Below are 18,695 nucleotides of genomic sequence, written 5' to 3'. Positions count from 1 at the left end.
GACCAGTATTCTGAAGCTACAGATCACAGCTTCAAAACATAAACCTGTCTTAGATAGTAAGGACAGTAGTAAAGGTCATGCTTTGTTATAGAGCTTAATGGATAACAAGGGCATACACAGTAGTACCTTTGAATATTCAATATTCATTGTATGTACATTGTTAGGCAGGAATCTTTTAAGATGGCATATACTTGAATTAGGGAAAGTAGATTTTTCAATTTATGAAGTAGATATACTTTTGAATGGGTGCTTCTATAGAAAAAGCTTGCATACTATGCCCAGCTGCATAATTAACTTCTATTACAAAACAAAATTTTGGCTTAAACATTATAGAAATTAAAGTTAAGAGTACTTCAAAGTATTAGATTAGAGGCCCTGGCCGGTTGGCTCAGCGGTAGAGCGTCGGCCTAGCATGCAGGGGACCCGGGTTCGATTCCCGGCCAGGGCACATAGGAGAAGCGCCCATTTGCTTCTCCACCCCTCCCCCTCTCCTTCCTCTCTGTCTCTCTCTTCCCCTTCCGCAGCCGAGGCTCCATTGGAGCAAAGATGGCCCAGGCGCTGGGGATGGCTCCTTGTGTTAGATTCAAGGAGTACTGACATGCTGGGGCTGCCAAGAGTGTACAAGGTCCCTGTGATGCTGAGAACAAAGAGTTCAGCAACATCCTGCATTGAGTCAGAGACCCTTATCAGAAGTTTATGTTTGAAATTCTCCACTGAGTAATACCACCCCCCGTAACTGCGCACAACCTCCCTAGCCAATAGTTGACAGCCACATCAGCTTCTGTATGATGGTTGCTCATCCTAGATAGCCACCCTATAAATAGGAGCCATTTTAGAAGCTCGTGGCTGCAGTGCTCCAGTCTCTTCAGAGGTGTGGGTTGCCTGCAGTCCCTGCGCAGGTTTGGGGGGCTGCAGTGTTCCCCTGTGTGGGTTACCTGCATCCCTGTGCAGGTTTGGGGGGGGCTGCAGTGCTCCCTTGCATGGGTTGCCTGCAGTCCCTGTGCAGGTCTGCAATAAAACCTATAAAATTCACTTTGTGTCTGCTGTGGCCTTTCTCGCTAGGATGTAACACTTGGCCTCTGCCCCAGGCGCTAGAGTGGCTCTGGTCACAGCAGAGCGACGCCCGGGAGAGGCAGAGCATCGCCCCCTGGTGGGCGTGCCAGGTGGATCCCGGTCGGGCGCATGCGGGAGTCTGTCTGATTGTCTCTCCCGGTTTCCAGCTTCAGAAAAATACAAATATATATATATATATATATATATATATATATATATATATATATAAATATATATATATATTTATATATATATATATTAGATTATAACTAAATGATATTAAACTTAAAAACTGCCATCCAATATATAAAAAATCTACAAATCTAGCAATATTTCTCATGTTGGCGTTTGCTGTCTCTCTATCAAGCAGAGAAGACTTAAATTGTGTCACAATCTATCTGTGTGAGCTTGAATAAACCTATTACTAATAACAAAAATGTAATTTATCTAAATTTTGAAGTAAGCCTAAATACTTCACATACATCATCTGAGATAATTACAACACTTTTACCAGGAAAGAGTTACTGATCACATTTCTGGCTGTTTTACAATGTACCTATTCTTTTGAAATAAAAAAAAAATAAAGCAATTATTACTCAAGTAAATTCAAGTATGCATTATCACAAAAACCACTATCTTTCAGTAGTAGTCTGTACCACTTCCTAGAGTTTTCATTTTCCTTATAAAATGGGGACTGTGGTATTATTTTTTTTCACAGGAAGACTCATTCAAGTACATATAAAGGAAACAACTATAGGTCAATTCAAAAAGAGTTTATGGGACCAAAACCAGGAGCTCTTAACACTGTGACCTAAGATTAAAGTTCTTCATAGGATATAATAGACACTCAGTAGTGCTATGCTTCCCTAAGCAGATGGAAAGGTTAAAAAAAAAAAAGTAAGAAAGAAACCAAAAGAAAAAAAAAAAGGAAAATAACCACATATAGGCTGTAATAAGTAGAATGTGTAAAACGGCACCTTCAAAGTTTTCCTGTCCTCACCTCCAGAATGTGTGAACATGTCAAGAATATATGATTCTTATGGTTTATACCTTGTTCTATAGTACAGTTGATTTTAAAATAGAGGGATTATCTGGGTGGGCCCTAACTAGTCAAATGAGTCTTCATGAGTCACATCAGAATGAAGTCAGACACTCAAAGGCTGAGAAGGACTTGACTCATTATAGCTCTTTTCAGGATTGAGAGAGTCATGTGAAAAGGGAGATAGATGGTAAAGAGATGAGAGAATCTTCCAGCTAACAGCCAGCAAGGAAAAAGGATCTTAAATGTATAATGCCAAGGAAGTGAATTCTTCAAAAAACAGAAATGGGCTTGGAAGAGACCCTGGGCTCTGGGAGAGAGTGCAGCTGTCTGATATCTTAACTTTAGCCTTGAGAGACTGACAAAAATTTATAAGTATTGTTTAAGTCAGTGGTCCCCAACCCCTGGGCCGCGAGCCATTTGGTACCGGTCCTCAGAGAAAGAATAAATAACTTACATTATTTCTGTTTTATTTATATTTAAGTCTGAATGATGTTTTATTTTTAAAAACTGACTAGATTCCCTCTGTTATATCCGTCTAAGGCTCACTTTTGACGCTTGTCTTAGTCACCACGTGATACATTTATCCGTCCCACCCTAAAGGCCTGTCCGTGAAAATATTTTCTGACATTAAACCGGTATGTGGCCCAAAAAAGGTTGGCGACCACTGGTTTAAGTCATCAGAAGTCTATTAGTTTGTCACATAGTGATAGAAAATAAATGTATATTTAAGTAATAGAAAGCTTTCTTAAGAAAGAAATATCCAACCAGAATCTCAACGGTTGGAAGGAATTAGTAAGTAATCAAAGAAAGGCAAGTGTTTCCAAGCAGATGCAGAACCATGAGAATTCCTGGAGGCAGAGAAAATCACAGCACATGTTCAGGGAATCAGTATTTTAGCATAACACTGGGGAGAGCTATACACTGGCAAGGAGAGACAACTGAGAACCAAATCGTAAGTCATTTATGACATAATAATAAGTTATGTTTGATTCAGAAGGCTATAGTGTATCAACAAATAATTTTAATCCATGGAGGAGTATTACCACATTTAAGTTTATGTAGTTTATTCTGGGGACAGAATGGAGAATGAGCTGGATGGGACCAAAACTAGGAACAGTTAGGAGGTCGGTTTAATAATTCAAGTAAGAAATAGTTAGCATTTAAACTATAAAGGTGCTGTGGGGGTGGATTCAAAAGCCATTTAGAAGGCACACTCTACTAGATATGGGTGGAGTGGGAGGGAAAAATGAGAGTAGAGTCAAGAATCACAGTCGTTTTCTGGCAGATCTACAGGGTGAAGACAATTACTGCTTACTCCTGTTGAAAGCAAATACAATTTGAGGTGAAGAAATTTAAGATAAAGAAAAGATGAGTTGTAACATCCAGCTGAACAAATATAGTATGTACAGGCTATGTAGGTGTGGACTCAGAAGAGAAGAGATCTGGCCAGGAAAAATAAATAGAAGCAGACACCAGGTTACAGTGGGCTCACAAGTAAACTAAGGCTAGGGAGAAATACAAAGTCACCAACTACATAGTTATAAAAATGCAAGCTCTTTCCAGGAAATAAAGAAGAGTAGCTAATAGAATTGAGAAAGTGTGTGTGTGTGTGTGTGTGTGTGTGTGTGTGTTTGTGTGTGTGTGTGTGTGTGTGTATTTTAGATAAAAAAGCTTAAAGAGGCTAAAGACTGATACAAATGATTTTGTAAGGAGAAAGAAGTTAAAAATATAGGCAAAAGAAGGAATAACTAAGGGAGAAAAATTCTTCAAGTGTTAAGGGATGAGATCCAGGACATAATAAGAGATTAGCTTTTAGCAGGCAGAGAAATATCCATGAATACAGGAAATGAAATACACGTTTGTTAATGGTGCTTCAATGGAAAGAATTCTGTTTCTAAAAAAACTGTAGGTAACAGACTATTAAGAATGGAATGTGTCACCTGAAAAGTCATATGTTGAAGTACAAATGTCAAGTACCTCAGACTATGACTTTATTTGGAAATAAAGTCATTGCAGATGTAACTGGGAAAGATGACAAAATATTGGAATAGGGTAGGCCCCTTACATGACTAGTATCTTTATAAAAAGGAGATATGTGGACACAGAGAAATGAGCATGGGAAGAAATGCCACGTGAAGATAGGAGTTATGCTGTCACTAACCAAGGAACTATGAGAGGTTAGGAGACAGACCAGGAATAGATCCTTCCCTAGTACTTTCAGAGGGAGCATGTTCCTACAGACACCTTTATCTCTGAATTCTAGCCCCCAGAACTGAGACAATAAATCTCTGTTGATTAAAATACTCAGTTTGTGATAGTTTGTGACAGTAGACCAGGGAACTAAGTCATAGACACGATTTCAGATGCTATACCTTCATATAGGTTATATGTAAATAACTGAATTGATATCTGTATCATCATAGCTGCCTGGCCCATGCAGGTTTGCATTGGATTCAGACACATGGTTATGAAACAGTGGAGCCACAAACTGGTGGGCCATTATCTTTAATCCTAGCTTGCACCCGGTGGGCAAGTAAAAACAAACACTGGGCTCCAAAACCTACTCATTCAGTGCTCACAAAGCTACTGACTTATTCGAGTTTCCTAGAACCAAAGGTTTCTAGCTCACCAGACTTACTCACCTCTGTTCCCCATCTCCTTCCTTCTCCCTGCACAAACTCTGCACTCACTGGCTTCTCACTCAGAACTCCATCATCTTGGCTGCTTCTCCTGGCCTCCTCCACGTGGCCTTTCTCTGCTCTCCTTTTCTGCTCTCTCCTCTAATGCTCATCTCAGGAACCGAGAGAGCAAGCTCCAGGTCTGCCCCACTTTATACTGTAGAAATCAAAACCATTAATCCACTATACAAAATAGGGAAGTCCCTAATACAAAGTCACTTATCTGAGGCACGATGGGATTGCACCACCCCACATCAAAAAGGGTGGGAAAAGCTTAGTCCTAAAACCAAGCCTCAAGCTACAAGGATCCTGCCTGCCCACAGCCCGCCCCCAACACACATTAATATCACCTGGGCGACGGGCTTCCATGTGGGCAAGCGCCATCTTTAACAAAGTGAGCATAATATATTTTATCTGCCCAACAAGATCTGATTTTTCAATAATTAATAAATGAGCAAGAAGATAAGAAAGAATGGAGGAGGAAGAGTATATGAACCATGACTAATTTTTTTACTATGTATCTTCCCTTTAAAGCTCTCTAAGTTGGAGTAATAATAGACATAGATGGGCTTGTTAGCCTATCTTTGCATATTTAGTCACAACTTGATTATGGAGCAAGTGAAGAGGTGCATGCATCTGCTTAAGTCAGTATCTAAAGCAGTATTTTTGCCTTTATGCCACATGTGTCTAATCATTTAATGAGCCCCAGAGCTGACTGCTGAGGACTTTGTAAAGATACTAGGGCAGCCATCACCATAATTTGGAAGCACCACTACATTCTTACAACTTGAGAATCATCAACATGTCTAGACAAGTCAATCACATCAAAGTCAAATTCACTTTGGCTGCTAATCAGTATGTGATAAAGTTCATGGAGATACGCAATTGTTCAGATTCCTTTCCACATATAATCAAATTTAGTTAAGGAAAACATCACCTCCAGGCATGGGAGAAAATGCACATATACGCCCTATTATCATATCTCATCATTATCCCATCTCAGTCCTGTTAGTCAAAAGAAATCATCCTTGCCTGGCCTGTGGTAGCACAGTGGATAAAGTGTCAGCCTGGAATGCTGAGGTTGGCTGTTCAAAACCCTGGGCTGGCCCAGTCAAGACACATATGGCAAGCAACCAATGAGTCAGTGGCAGGATTCAGCTGGTTTGCACCAGTTCAGCAGAACTGACACCTAATTTTTTGTTGAGTTTGGAGAACTGGTTGTTAAAATGGCACTTGTAATCAGGGTTCTCTCTAAGGTGGGTACCTGGGCAACTGCCCAATATGGAAATCACAAATTTACATTCCTTACTCTTTTTTTAACGTCATCTCCACAACAGGGTATTCTAAGTGCCCGTAGTAATGTTCATTCTGTCCATAAGTGAAAAAAACTGACAGAACTATGCTTGTAATATTTATTCATTTCATAAAACTCATTATAGCTTTGATGAAACACTACATTTTAATTCTTTTTCATTTGTTACTTCAGTAAACAAACATATACTGTAAAGAGAAAAAATGCCAAACAACCAGGGGGTGACAAGCTGTCATTTGTTTCAGCTTTGTGTTATGCCCAAAATTTTGTGAAAAATGTTTTTAAAAATTCTCAGAACTATGCAATTCCTAAAAGTATTTAAAAAGATAAAAATATTGTCAAAACAACTGCTGTAATTTCTGCAGAAGTGGACAAGGGTTTTTCAAAAATGAACATAATTATGTTTAGAGAAGCAAAGTCACCTGTTTCTAATATATCAAATACAATGACTATTAGTTTAATTGGCCTCCATTTAAAGGAAGAGGATCCTACTCCTACAGTGAAAAGATGATTAAGGATAAATCACACAGCCAATGATGCTCGGATAAGAGCAAAAAAAATTGCAAATGAGGATCCCAAACAAGCAATATGGAAATATCTTAAATAATAGTTTTATTGTTTTTTGTCAGGTATTATTTAAATTTTTTATTAATATTTTAAAACTCATAAAATAATCTAGTTTTGTGTACATCTCTTATAGTTCTTATTTAAGTATTAAATGCATGAAATGATAAACTATCTTTCAGTATATTGTTTTTATATATTCAAAATGGTTATTAGGGCAGAGAACCAATTGTTAAATTATTTTAATCCCACCACTGAAATGAACTAGTGAAGCAACTTTGAGCTGATACTTCTCACTCCTCTACCCCTCTCCTCTCTATAAAATCAATAAATAAAATCTTTAAAAGAAAACATCCTTGAAAGCTGATAATCAGCAGTCATACCTTAGATATCCAGCATTATAATGTCTACATGTTGAAAGCAACCTAAGTATACACTAATTAAAGAATTATTATAAAATTATGGTAAATCTATTCAATAAAATATTATGCAATTTTAAAAGACAATGGTTCAAAATCTACATGGTTAAATGAAAATAAAAAATAATATTCTAAATAAAATACATACTTATCACAAATCTGAAAATATATAAAATTATTACAATTATTTGTTAAGGTTATGGATTTATGTGTGATTTAAAATTTTTAATTTCCAAATTTTCAGTAATATGCTTGCAATATTAAATTAGGTGCTATATCCTAAATATATATATATGAAAAACACAAATATTTATCCAATGATATTGAGCAGTCACTTAACCTACTGAATCCGTGGCACACATGGTATAGTCTCAGAGTAATACTGTGTTCAAAAGAAACTATTTCAGGCCCATAAAAGAATTTCACAACAACCAGAGATCTTCATCTGTATATCCTGGACAACGTGACTAGAACACATAGTTAATAACGGTAATTTTTATTATTACTCTTTTCCTCTGCCAGTTTCATTGATACTCTTCTGTTGCTCTCTCTCCCCAGTGTCCCCCAGCTCTTGTTTAGGATAGAAGTCATATGTCCTTGGTTTCCCTTCATTTATTTTTTTAAAGTTTATTGATTTTAGAAAGAGAGAAGAAGGGAGAAACAAAAACATTGAGTTCCTATATGTGCCCTGACTGGGGATTGAACCCTCAAACTAGATGTATGAGGACCATGCACTAACCTACCACACTATCTGGCCAAGGCTTTGGTTTCCCTTCTTGATTTTGCATCATAAAAGCCCTAAGTATGTATTTGATAAAGAAGCAGCACCCATCAGAGTGCAGACTTCCTTCCAAAATTTATTTTAGTCAATAGGAAAAATATAAAATTTGGTAACAATTTTACATAAATACCCACAATCTTACAACAGCCTGGATATTTACTAGACACCAAAAAAAAAAAAAAAAAAAAAAAAGAAATGGAGTACAGTAGCTAAATTACAAGCACCTGCAGGCAAAGAACAGCATCTTTGAATCTTTTTGATACTAAATACTCTTTATAGACAGGGAAGCAATAAACATTTTGTTAATTAAACTTAAAAATATAGAAGAACTATCAGTTCAAAAAGATGTTATTGAAAATCTACTAAAATATTAGAATGGCAATTTAAGAAAGTGCACAAATTTAACTTACAGTTTTAAATGGCACTGGACTGAAATTTATATAGAAAGCAACATATGTAAAGGTGAATGATACCTTCTGTCAATAACTGTGAAGTTATATTCCTTGAACATAGAAATTATAATTTTAATTCCTGAGGTCTTTATTCTAACTTGGTCACATAGAAAGATTTGCACTTTAATGTTATTAAACTATATTGAAAGTAATAGACCTTTATGTTCGCTTTACTATAAATTTTAAATGTAATTTCTGTTCTTCCATTGCTACTTTACATTTGAGCAGTTGTGCAAGGTCTCACATCATAAGAAGAGAGTCAGTCAAGTCACAGGATTATAACAACAACAAAAAAAAATAGTAAAGAAAAAAAAATGTTATGTTGAAGGAAGCCAATATTGAAGTACACAGATATCAAACTAGACAGGTAGCTTTCATCAGGGAGTGAATGAAGATTTATCAAAATCATCTAATCCACCTGGATCACCTGGGAAGCATTTCAAAGACTTACAGGCTCCTCCTTCCCATTTTGCCCCTCCCGGCTTTTGAGACCCAACTGGAGGTATGCGTTGGAAACCAACTGTTTTTATTTTTCTAACTTAATTATTTGGAACACGTTGCTATTGAAAATCAGTTGAGAGTGACGTCACGAAAATGGCGCCGTGAGCAGCGCGTCCGACAGATCTCCCCAAAATCTCAACAAATTTATCAACTAGAAACAGAAAAAATTATCCTCGGAGCATTCTGGACTTCCACACACACACTGAAAGCAGAGGGACTGTTGCCCAGGACGGAGTACACCTGTGGTGAGTTAACCCACACGTGCAGCTGCCTGCCCGCACTCGGGGACGGCAGCCTGGGCACTGGCGGCCATCCCAGCATACCCTGAGAAGCTGCGCGCGGCCCCCTGTGCCGCGATCCGACCACTGGCGCGACGAGAAACCGCACGCCCGGTGCCGCGATCCAGAGAGGCCCCGTCCACTGGTGTGCTGAGAAACCGCACGTACCCGCGTGCCGCGGTCCCCGGCCACTGGCGTGTGGAGTGCGCGCGGTCCCCGGCCACTGGCGTGCTGAGAAACCGCGCGCACCCCCGTGCCGAGGTCCCCGTCCACTGGCGTGCGGAGAAACCGCGCGCACCCCCGTGCCGCGGTCCCCGTCCACTGGCGTGCTGAGAAACCGCGCGCACCCCCGTGCCGCGGTCCCCGTCCACTGGCGTGCGGAGAAACTGCGTGCACCCCCCGTGCCGCGGTCCCCGTCCACTGGCGTGCTAAGAAACAGCGGGCGCACCCGGTCCCCGTCCACTGGCGTGCTGAGAAACTGCGAGGGCGCCCCGTGCCCTGCGGGCGCCAAGGCTGTCCTTCCTAGTCAGGAGATTCTCTCCGCGGGCGGGGCACCTCACCCAGCCATTCAAGCTAACAATCAAGCGTTGGGGGAGGGGCGGAACAGGCAGCCTGAAATGATCTCTGGAGCACAGCTGCGGATCCAATCACTGAAATTAGCTTAACCCACGAAATCTACGCACCCACGGGGCTCTAATTGATAAGATCTCTCCCAGTTCAGCGATCCAAGACAAGAGGCGTGATATTTTTCAGTGCCTTTCGCTAAAGGGGCGGGGGCAACTTCTGATTGACAGAGCCTCCATATTCAGGGATATTCCTAACAAGAGGGACTTGGCAGATATTAAGATCCATAAAGCAAACAGCGACTAGTGCTTCAGCCAAAACAGGCTACCAAGTGTGGAAAGCCTGGGTTGAGTGATCCAACTGAATGATAGGCGCTGAACAGTCACCTTGACAATTGACTCCCAGCCCCACCTGATTACGCTGGAGGCTCTGACTGCCAAAGCCTTACCCAGAGCCTTGCGCTGAGTGAGGATAAAGTGGGGATTTCCCAGCTCTTTGAACCTCTTACTCCCCAGACAGAAGCAGTGGCAGCCTCATAGCTGGATCATCAAGCTGCTAATTCAGGAAGGGGAGACTAGGAAAGAGACTCCAGGAAAGCAAACTCTCTCATTGTTGGACTCTACAAACGCCAACAAGCCTTGACTACCAGCGAGACTAAAGCCAATTATATGACATTGCCATAGAATCCCATCAACTGCAAATTCCTACCTAAGAGTGACATAGGGGCAGATCCTGGGGTATAGAGTCACCGACCAGAAAGAGGGAGAGAAAAGAAAAAAGGAAGAAGTTAACCTCTCAAAATCAAGAAAAATCCACAGACTTTATAACTGGTTCCACTAATTCTTTGTTGTTGTGGTTTCTTTCTTCTATTTTATTGCCTTTATTATTATTTCTATTTCTTCTACCTCAGTCCTTTTACTCTCTGCCCATCTTATGCTACCCTTTTCTTGAACTACACTACCCATGAGTGTTACATTTTATTTCTTTTCTTCATCCTAACTCTCCTTTAGGGTTACACTCCAAAACCTTTAACTCTCACTCTCTCCCCTTTTGTTTTTTTTTCCCTTTCCTTTTTTTCTTCCTTTGTTTCTCTCTTACTCATATTTTTTCCTTTCTATTCATTTCTCCTTTTCTCCTTTTACTTTTCCTCCCATTTAAGCCTCAATCACGAACAAATTATTTAATTTGGGACTCAAGTTTTTGTGGTTTTTTTTTTTTTTTTTTTTTTTTTTTGCTGTTCTTTTTTTTTCTTCTTCTGCTTTTGTTCTTGGTTTTTCGTTATTTGTTTGTTTTTGTGGCATTTTGGGCACTTTTTACATTGCTTTTTAACTCACTAGCATTCCTCCCAACCCAAAGTCTCCATTGTATTTAGTCTTCGCTCCACTTAATACAACAGATTTTTACTTATTATTTTTATTTTTATATTTTTCTTCTTTAATTGTAGTTTTTCTCTCCTTTTTTGTTTCCCTCTCATCCCTCTCATTAAATCTCTTAGTCGACCATCACTTACAAGCAAATCATTTTATGCTTGTCTAAGATTTTCTCTTTTTTTTTTTTTGTTTTTGTTTTTGTTTTTGTATTTAGTAGGTCCCTAATCCCTTTTTTGCCCTTGAACTCTTCACCCCAAATCAGGCCCCCCATTATAGGCAGTTTTTGTTCCATTTAGCATAATATAATTCACAGGTCATCACGATATTTCCCTAAGGAGGTGAGAGGAGGGGAAGAGAAGAAAGAAAAAAGGGGGAAATAATAAATTATTACTTTTATTTTGTGGAGTGTTTTCCCTTTTTTTTTTTTTTTTTTTTTTCCCTTTTTATTTTTTATTAATTCTAATTAACACTATCCTCAAGACCACCTTCAGATGCCAATAAGAAAGAGGAAATCGAACATTATGGATACAAAAGACAGAGAGGTAACGCAAATTGATGTGGAAAAATCTATGGAGAAAAGACTTAACATATTGGAAGCCTTGGAGCCAAATGACAGAGAATTTAAAATAGAAATCTTAAAAATACTCAGAGATATACAAGAAAACACAGAAAGGCAATTTAGGGAAATCAGAAAACAACTCAACGATCACAAAGAATATATTACCAAGGAAATTGAAACTATAAAAGCAAATCAAACAGAAATGAAAAACTCAATTCAAGAGATGAAAAACGAGGTAGCAAGCTTAGCTAATAGAACAGCCCAGATAGAAGACAGGATCAGTGAAATAGAAGACAAGCAACTTGAGGCACAACAGAGAGAAGAAGAAAGAGACTCAAAAATAATAAAAAACGAGAAAGCCCTACAGGAATTGTCTGACTCCATCAGAAAGAATAACATAAGAATAATAGGTATATCAGAGGGAGAAGAGAAAGAAAATGGAATGGAGAATATACTCAAACAAATAATAGATGAGAACTTCCCAAGCCTATGGAAAGAATTAAAGCCTCAAATTCAAGAAGCAAACAGAACACCGAGTTTTCTTAACCACAACAAACCCACTCCAAGGCACATCATAATGAAGATGACACAAACCAATGACAAAGAAAAAATTCTCAAGGCAGCCAGGGAAAAGAAGAATACAACATATAAAGGAAGGCCTATTAGATTATCATCAGATTTCTCAGCAGAAACTCTACAAGCTAGAAGAGAGTGGACCCCAATATTTAAAGCCCTGAAAGAGAGGAACTTTCAGCCAAGAATTCTATACCCATCAAAGCTATCCTTCAAGTACGAAGGAGATATAAAAATATTCACAAATACAGAAAAGATGAGAGAATTTATCATCAGAAAGCCCCCACTCCAGGAAATACTAAAGGGGGTTTTCCAACCAGATTCAAAGAACAAAAGAAAACATAACCACAAGTAACAGCTCCACCAAGAAAACAATAAAAACAAACTTAAACTGTGACAACAAAAGAAAAAAAAAAAGGGGAGAAAAGATGAAGATTAACAGTAGCAAAGGACGATGAAGCGCAGAAATATTCATAAGAAAGGGTACTACAATGAATATGGTAGGTACCCTTTTCATTACTTAATGGTAACCACCCTTGAAAAAACCACCACAAAAACACTTGACTTAAAAAAGGTAACAACAGAGGAAAGAAGTATGGAATACAAACAAACAAAAACAAATGATAGAAAAACAAAAGAGAAGAATCAAACAAGATACAAAACAAACAGAAAGCAATTTATAAAATGGCAATAGGGAACCCACAAGTGTCAATAATTACACTAAATGTAAATGGATTAAACTTACCAATAAAAAGACACAGAGTAGCAGAATGGATTAAAAAAGAAAATCCAACTATATGCTGCCTACAAGAAACTCATCTAAGCAACAAGGATAAAAACAAATTCAAAGTGAAAGGCTGGAAAACAATACTCCAAGCAAACAACACCCAAAAAAAAGCAGGTGTAGCAATACTCATATCTAATAATGCTGACTACAAGACAGAAAAAGTACTCAGAGACAAAAACGGTCATTTCATAATGATTAAGGGGACACTGAATCAAGAAGACATAACAATCCTTAATATATATGCACCAAACCAAGGAGCACCAAAATATATAAGACAGCTACTTATTGACCTTAAAACAAAAACTGACAAAAATACAATCATACTTGGAGACCTCAATACACCGCTGACAGCTCTAGATCGGTCATCCAAACAGAAAATCAATAAAGATATAGTGGCCTTAAATGAATTACTAGAACAACGGGATATGATAGACATCTACAGGACACTTCATCCCAAAGCGACAGAGTATACATTTTTCTCTAGTGTACATGGAACATTTTCAAGAATTGACCATATGTTGGGCCACAAAGACAATATCAGCAAATTTAAAAAAATTGAAATTGTGCCAAGCATATTCTCTGATCATAAAGCCTTGAAACTAGAATTCAACTGTAAAAAAGAGGGAGAAAAACCCACAAAATTGTGGAAATTAAACAACATACTTTTAAAAAATGAATGGGTCAAAGAAGAAATAAGCGCAGAGATCAAAAGATATATACAAACAAATGAAAATGAAAATACGACATATCAGAATCTCTGGGATGCAGCAAAAGCAGTAATAAGAGGAAAGTTCATATCACTTCAGGCCTATATGAACAAACAAGAGAGAGCCGAAGTAAACCACTTAACTTCACACCTTAAGGAACTAGAAAAAGAAGAACAAAGACAACCCAAAACCAGCCGAAGAAAGGAGATAATAAAAATCAGAGCAGAAATAAATGAAATAGAGAACAGAAAAACTATAGAAAAAATCAATAAAACAAGGAGCTGGTTCTTTGAAAAGATCAACAAAATCGACAAACCCTTGGCAAGACTCACCAAGGAAAAAAGACACAGGACTCAAATAAATAAAATCCAAAATGAAAGAGGAGAGATCACCACAGACATCATAGATATACAAAGAATTATTGTAGAATACTATGAAAAACTATATGCCTCCAAATACAACAATCTAGAAGAAATGGATAAATTCCTAGAACAATACAACCTTCCTAAACTGAGTCATGAAGAAGCAGAAAGCCTAAACAGACCAATCAGCAGGGAGGAAATAGAAAAAACTATTAAAAACCTCCCCAAAAATAAAAGTCCAGGTCCAGATGGTTATACTAGTGAATTCTATCAAACATTCAAAGAAGACTTGGTTCCTATTCTACTCAAAGTCTTCCAAAAAATTGAAGAAGAAGCAATACTTCCAAACACATTTTATGAGGCCAACATAACCCTCATACCAAAACCTGGCAAGGATGGCACAAAAAAAGAAAACTACAGACCAATATCTCTAATGAATACAGATGCTAAAATACTAAACAAAATACTGGCAAATCGAATACAACAACATATTAAAAAAATAATACACCATGATCAAGTGGGATTCATCCCAGAATCTCAAGGATGGTTCAACATACGTAAAACAGTTAATGTAATACATCATATCAACAAAACAAAGAACAAAAACCACATGATCTTATCAATAGATGCAGAAAAGGCTTTTGATAAAATACAACACAATTTTATGTTTAAGACTCTCAACAAAATGGGTATAGAAGGAAAATATCTCAACATAATAAAGGCCATATATGATAAACCATCAGCCAACATCATATTAAATGGCATAAAACTGAGGACTTTCCAACTTAAATCAGGAACACGACAGGGGTGTCCACTCTCTCCACTCTTATTTAACGTGGTGCTAGAAGTGCTGGCCAGAGCAATCAGACAAGACAGAGAAATAAAAGGCATCCATATCGGAAAAGAAGAAGTAAAGGTATCACTTTTTGCTGATGATATGATCCTATACATCGAAAACCCAAAGGACTCCACAAAAAGATTACTAGAAACAATAAACCAATACAGTAAGGTCGCAGGATACAAAATTAACATACAGAAGTCCATAGCATTTCTATATGCCAACAATGAAATATTAGAAAACGAACTCAAAAAAACAATCCCCTTCACGTTTGCAACAAAAAAAATAAAATACCTAGGAATAAACATAACAAAGAATGTAAAGGACCTATATAAAGAAAACTACAAGGCATTGCTAAGAGAAATAGAAAAAGACACAATGAGATGGAAAAATATTCCTTGTTCTTGGATAGGAAGAATAAATATAATTAAAATGGCCATATTACCCAAAGTAATATATAAATTTAACGCAATTCCCATCAAAATTCCTATGACTTTTTTTAAAGAAATGGAACAAAAAATCATCAGATTTATATGGAACTATAAAAAACCCCGAATAGCCAAAGCAATCCTAAGGAAAAAGAATGAAGCTGGGGGCATTACAATACCTGACTTTAAACTATATTATAGGGCCATAATAATCAAAACTGCATGGTATTGGCAGAAAAATAGACACTCAGACCAATGGAACAGAATAGAAAGCCCAGAAATAAAACCACATATATATGGTCAAATAATCTTTGATAAAGGGGCCAACAACACAAAATGGAGAAAAGAAAGCCTCTTCAACAAATGGTGTTGGGAAAACTGGAAAGCCACATGCAAAAGAATGAAACTCGACTACAGCCTGTCCCCGTGTACTAAAATTAATTCAAAATGGATCAAAGACCTAAATATAAGATCTGAAACAATAAAGTACATAGAAGAAGACATAGGTACTAAACTCATGGATCTGGGTTTTAAAGAACATTTTATGAACTTGACTCCAATGGCAAGAGAAGTGAAGGCAAAGATAAATGAATGGGACTACATCAGACTAAGAAGTTTTTGCTCAGCAAGAGAAACTGATATCAAAATAAACAGACAGCCAACTAAATGGGAACTGATATTTTCAAACGACAGCTCAGATAAGGGCCTAATATCCAAAATTTACAAAGAACTCATAAAACTCAACAACAAACAAACAAACAATCCAATAAAAAGGTGGGAAGAGGACATGAACAGACACTTCTCGCAGGAAGAAATACAAATGGCCAACAGATATATGAAAAGATGCTCAGCTTCATTAGTTATTAGAGAAATGCAAATCAAAACTACAATGAGATACCACCTCACCCCTGTTAGATTAGCTATTATCAACAAGTCGGGTAATAACAAATGTTGGAGAGGCTGTGGAGAAAAAGGAACCCTCATACACTGTTGGTGGGAATGTAAAGTAGTACAACCACTATGGAGGAAAGTATGGTGGTTCCTCAAAAAACTGCAAATAGAACTACCTTATGACCCAGCAATCCCTCTACTGGGTATATACCCCAAAACCTCAGAATCATTGATACGTAAGGACACATGCAGCCCCATGTTCATAGCAGCATTGTTCACAGTGGCCAAGACATGGAAACAACCAAAAAGCCCTTCAATAGAAGACTGGATAAAGAAGATGTGGCACATATACACTATGGAATACTACTCAGCCATAAGAAATGATGACATTAGATCATTTATAGCAAAATGGTGGGATCTTGATAACATTATACGGAGTGAAATAAGTAAATCAGAAAAAAACAAGAACTACATGATTCCATACATTGGTGGAACATAAAAACGAGACTAAGAGACATGGACAAGAGTGTGGTGGTTACCAGGGGTGGGGGGAGGGAGGACGCAGGAGGGAGGGAGGGAGAGATTTAGGGGGAGGGGGAGGGGCACAGAGAAAACTAGATAGAGGGTGACGGAGGACAATCTGACTCTGGGCGAGGGGTATGCAACATAATTTAATGACAAGATAACTTAGACATGTTTTTCTTTGAATATATGTACCCTGAATTATTAATGTCATCCCATTAACATTAATAAAAATTTATAAAAAAAAAAAAAAAGAAAATCAGTTGAAAAAGGAATGATTCCAATAATATACAAAACAAGCATTTGCATTTATGATAACTGGTATAATTCTGCTTACTGTAATCACAATGTTCCATAAATTGTCCTCATGTGGCAAATACTTTACATTATCCAGAATGATGGCAAAAAGACAAATTTTCCTTGAATTGTTCAGAGTTGGTTGTACATAAAAATCACAAGTCTTACAGGACAGAGTACACACTTGTTCACGATCTTGAGTTTAGATCTTCTCTACCACATCTCTTAGTCTTTATACTAGTTTGTTTCTGCCTTTCCTCAAACAAACATAACCACAGCAAACATCCTCCAGTTCCTGACGTCTATTCCTGACCGTTGCCTCCTTCCATTAATGAGATTCTTGGAGGAGAAGCTACATATAGAATCCTCACCTGCATCTTCAGTTTAGCCACCACAAATGAATTACTAATAATTGATCCATCTTCCTGCCTCTGAAAGCTGGTTTCCACTCTAATTACTTAATTAAAATTGTTTTCATCAGTGTTAAGTAGAATTGTTTTTGTTTCAGTCCTCAGCCTGACCTGTGCTTTAGGTTTAGCGATACCAAATCCCTTCTTTAAAGTATCTCTACCTCCTGGACTTCTGCATTAGCATTTTCTCCTGTTATACAATTTGGAGACTTTTCAAATTCTTTAACATTTCCCTTTCACTTTCTTCTTTAAAAGTTATTTTTTTTTTTTAAAAAAGTATTTTCCAGGTTTCTGTCTAAAGACCTCTCTCACCTTCCCTTAAATGTTTCATCTCAACAGCTACCTGTAAACTAATACTTCAATATTTATTAGCAACACCGCCCACCCCTCCTCTTATGAAACCTTGAGCCAAATTTCTACCTGCCTCCTGAAGACTTGCACATGTTATATATCAGGTGTGTTAGGCTGAAAGTTTCAAATAAAAAATCCTCACTCCCAAGCAGCAACATGTTATTTCTCCTACACTTGTGGTCTTAATAACATCATTTCTCCTATAACTTAATCAAGAATCCTTGACTTCCTTCAGCACTTTAAGTATTTCAATCCAAAGTCTTGTAGGCATGGTTTATGATGAGAAGTCTATTGTAAGTCTTATTAGGTAAGGTAAGGTATTGTCTTTCTCTGAATGCTTTCAAGATTTTAGGTAAGGTATTATCTTTCTCTGAATGCTTTCAAGATTTTCTCTTTGATTTTGCAGTTTCAATATGGTATATAAAGGGGTAGAGTTTTTCGTTTATATCTTACTTGAAATTCTAGGAGCTTCCTGGATTTGTGGTTCGGTGTTTGTCATTAAGTTTGTAAAGGTCTTGTCCACTATTGCTTTAAACATGTGTTCTGCTCCATTCTCTCTTTCTTCTTCTGGTTTTCCAGTTACGCACATATACTATTTGCAGTTATCTCAGAGCTCTTAGATTTACTGTTATTTTTTAACCCATCTCTTTTTCTCTTTGTGCTTTCATTTTCAGTACACTTATTTTCAATCTCACCGATTCCTTCCTCAGAAGTGTCTACTTTGATGGCCCTGTCAAAGGCATCCTTCATTTACATTGCAGTGCTTTTGATTTGTAGCATTTCCTTTTGAGTTTTTTTCTTAAGAGTTTCCATCTCTGCTGACATTGCCTATTTGTTCTTGCATGTTATTTATTTTTCCACAAGAGCCCTTACCATATTAATTATAATTATTTTAAATTTCTTGTCTGATAATGATAAAATCTGTGTCATATATGTCTGGTTCTGCTGTTTGCATT

The 18,695-nt window shown here is 37.5% G+C and overlaps 1 protein-coding gene and 1 non-coding gene across 4 annotated transcripts in view; one reads left to right on the top strand and one right to left on the bottom strand.

The window, feature by feature from the left end:
• CCSER1 (coiled-coil serine rich protein 1) overlaps positions 1-18,695 on the bottom strand; it is a 1,510,224-nt gene that overhangs the window by 784,061 nt on the left and 707,468 nt on the right. The gene's annotated exons all lie outside the window — the stretch shown is intronic.
• LOC136407372 (small nucleolar RNA SNORA25) lies at positions 1,809-1,935 on the top strand. The gene has a single exon (XR_010751915.1). It is a non-coding gene; the product is annotated as a small nucleolar RNA SNORA25 (small nucleolar RNA).

Source organism: Saccopteryx leptura, chromosome 5 (assembly GCF_036850995.1).
Source record: "Saccopteryx leptura isolate mSacLep1 chromosome 5, mSacLep1_pri_phased_curated, whole genome shotgun sequence".
Classification (NCBI taxonomy): Eukaryota; Metazoa; Chordata; class Mammalia; order Chiroptera; family Emballonuridae; genus Saccopteryx; species Saccopteryx leptura.
Note: the sequence above shows the minus strand (reverse complement) of the source record. Positions and strands in the feature narration are given on the sequence as shown.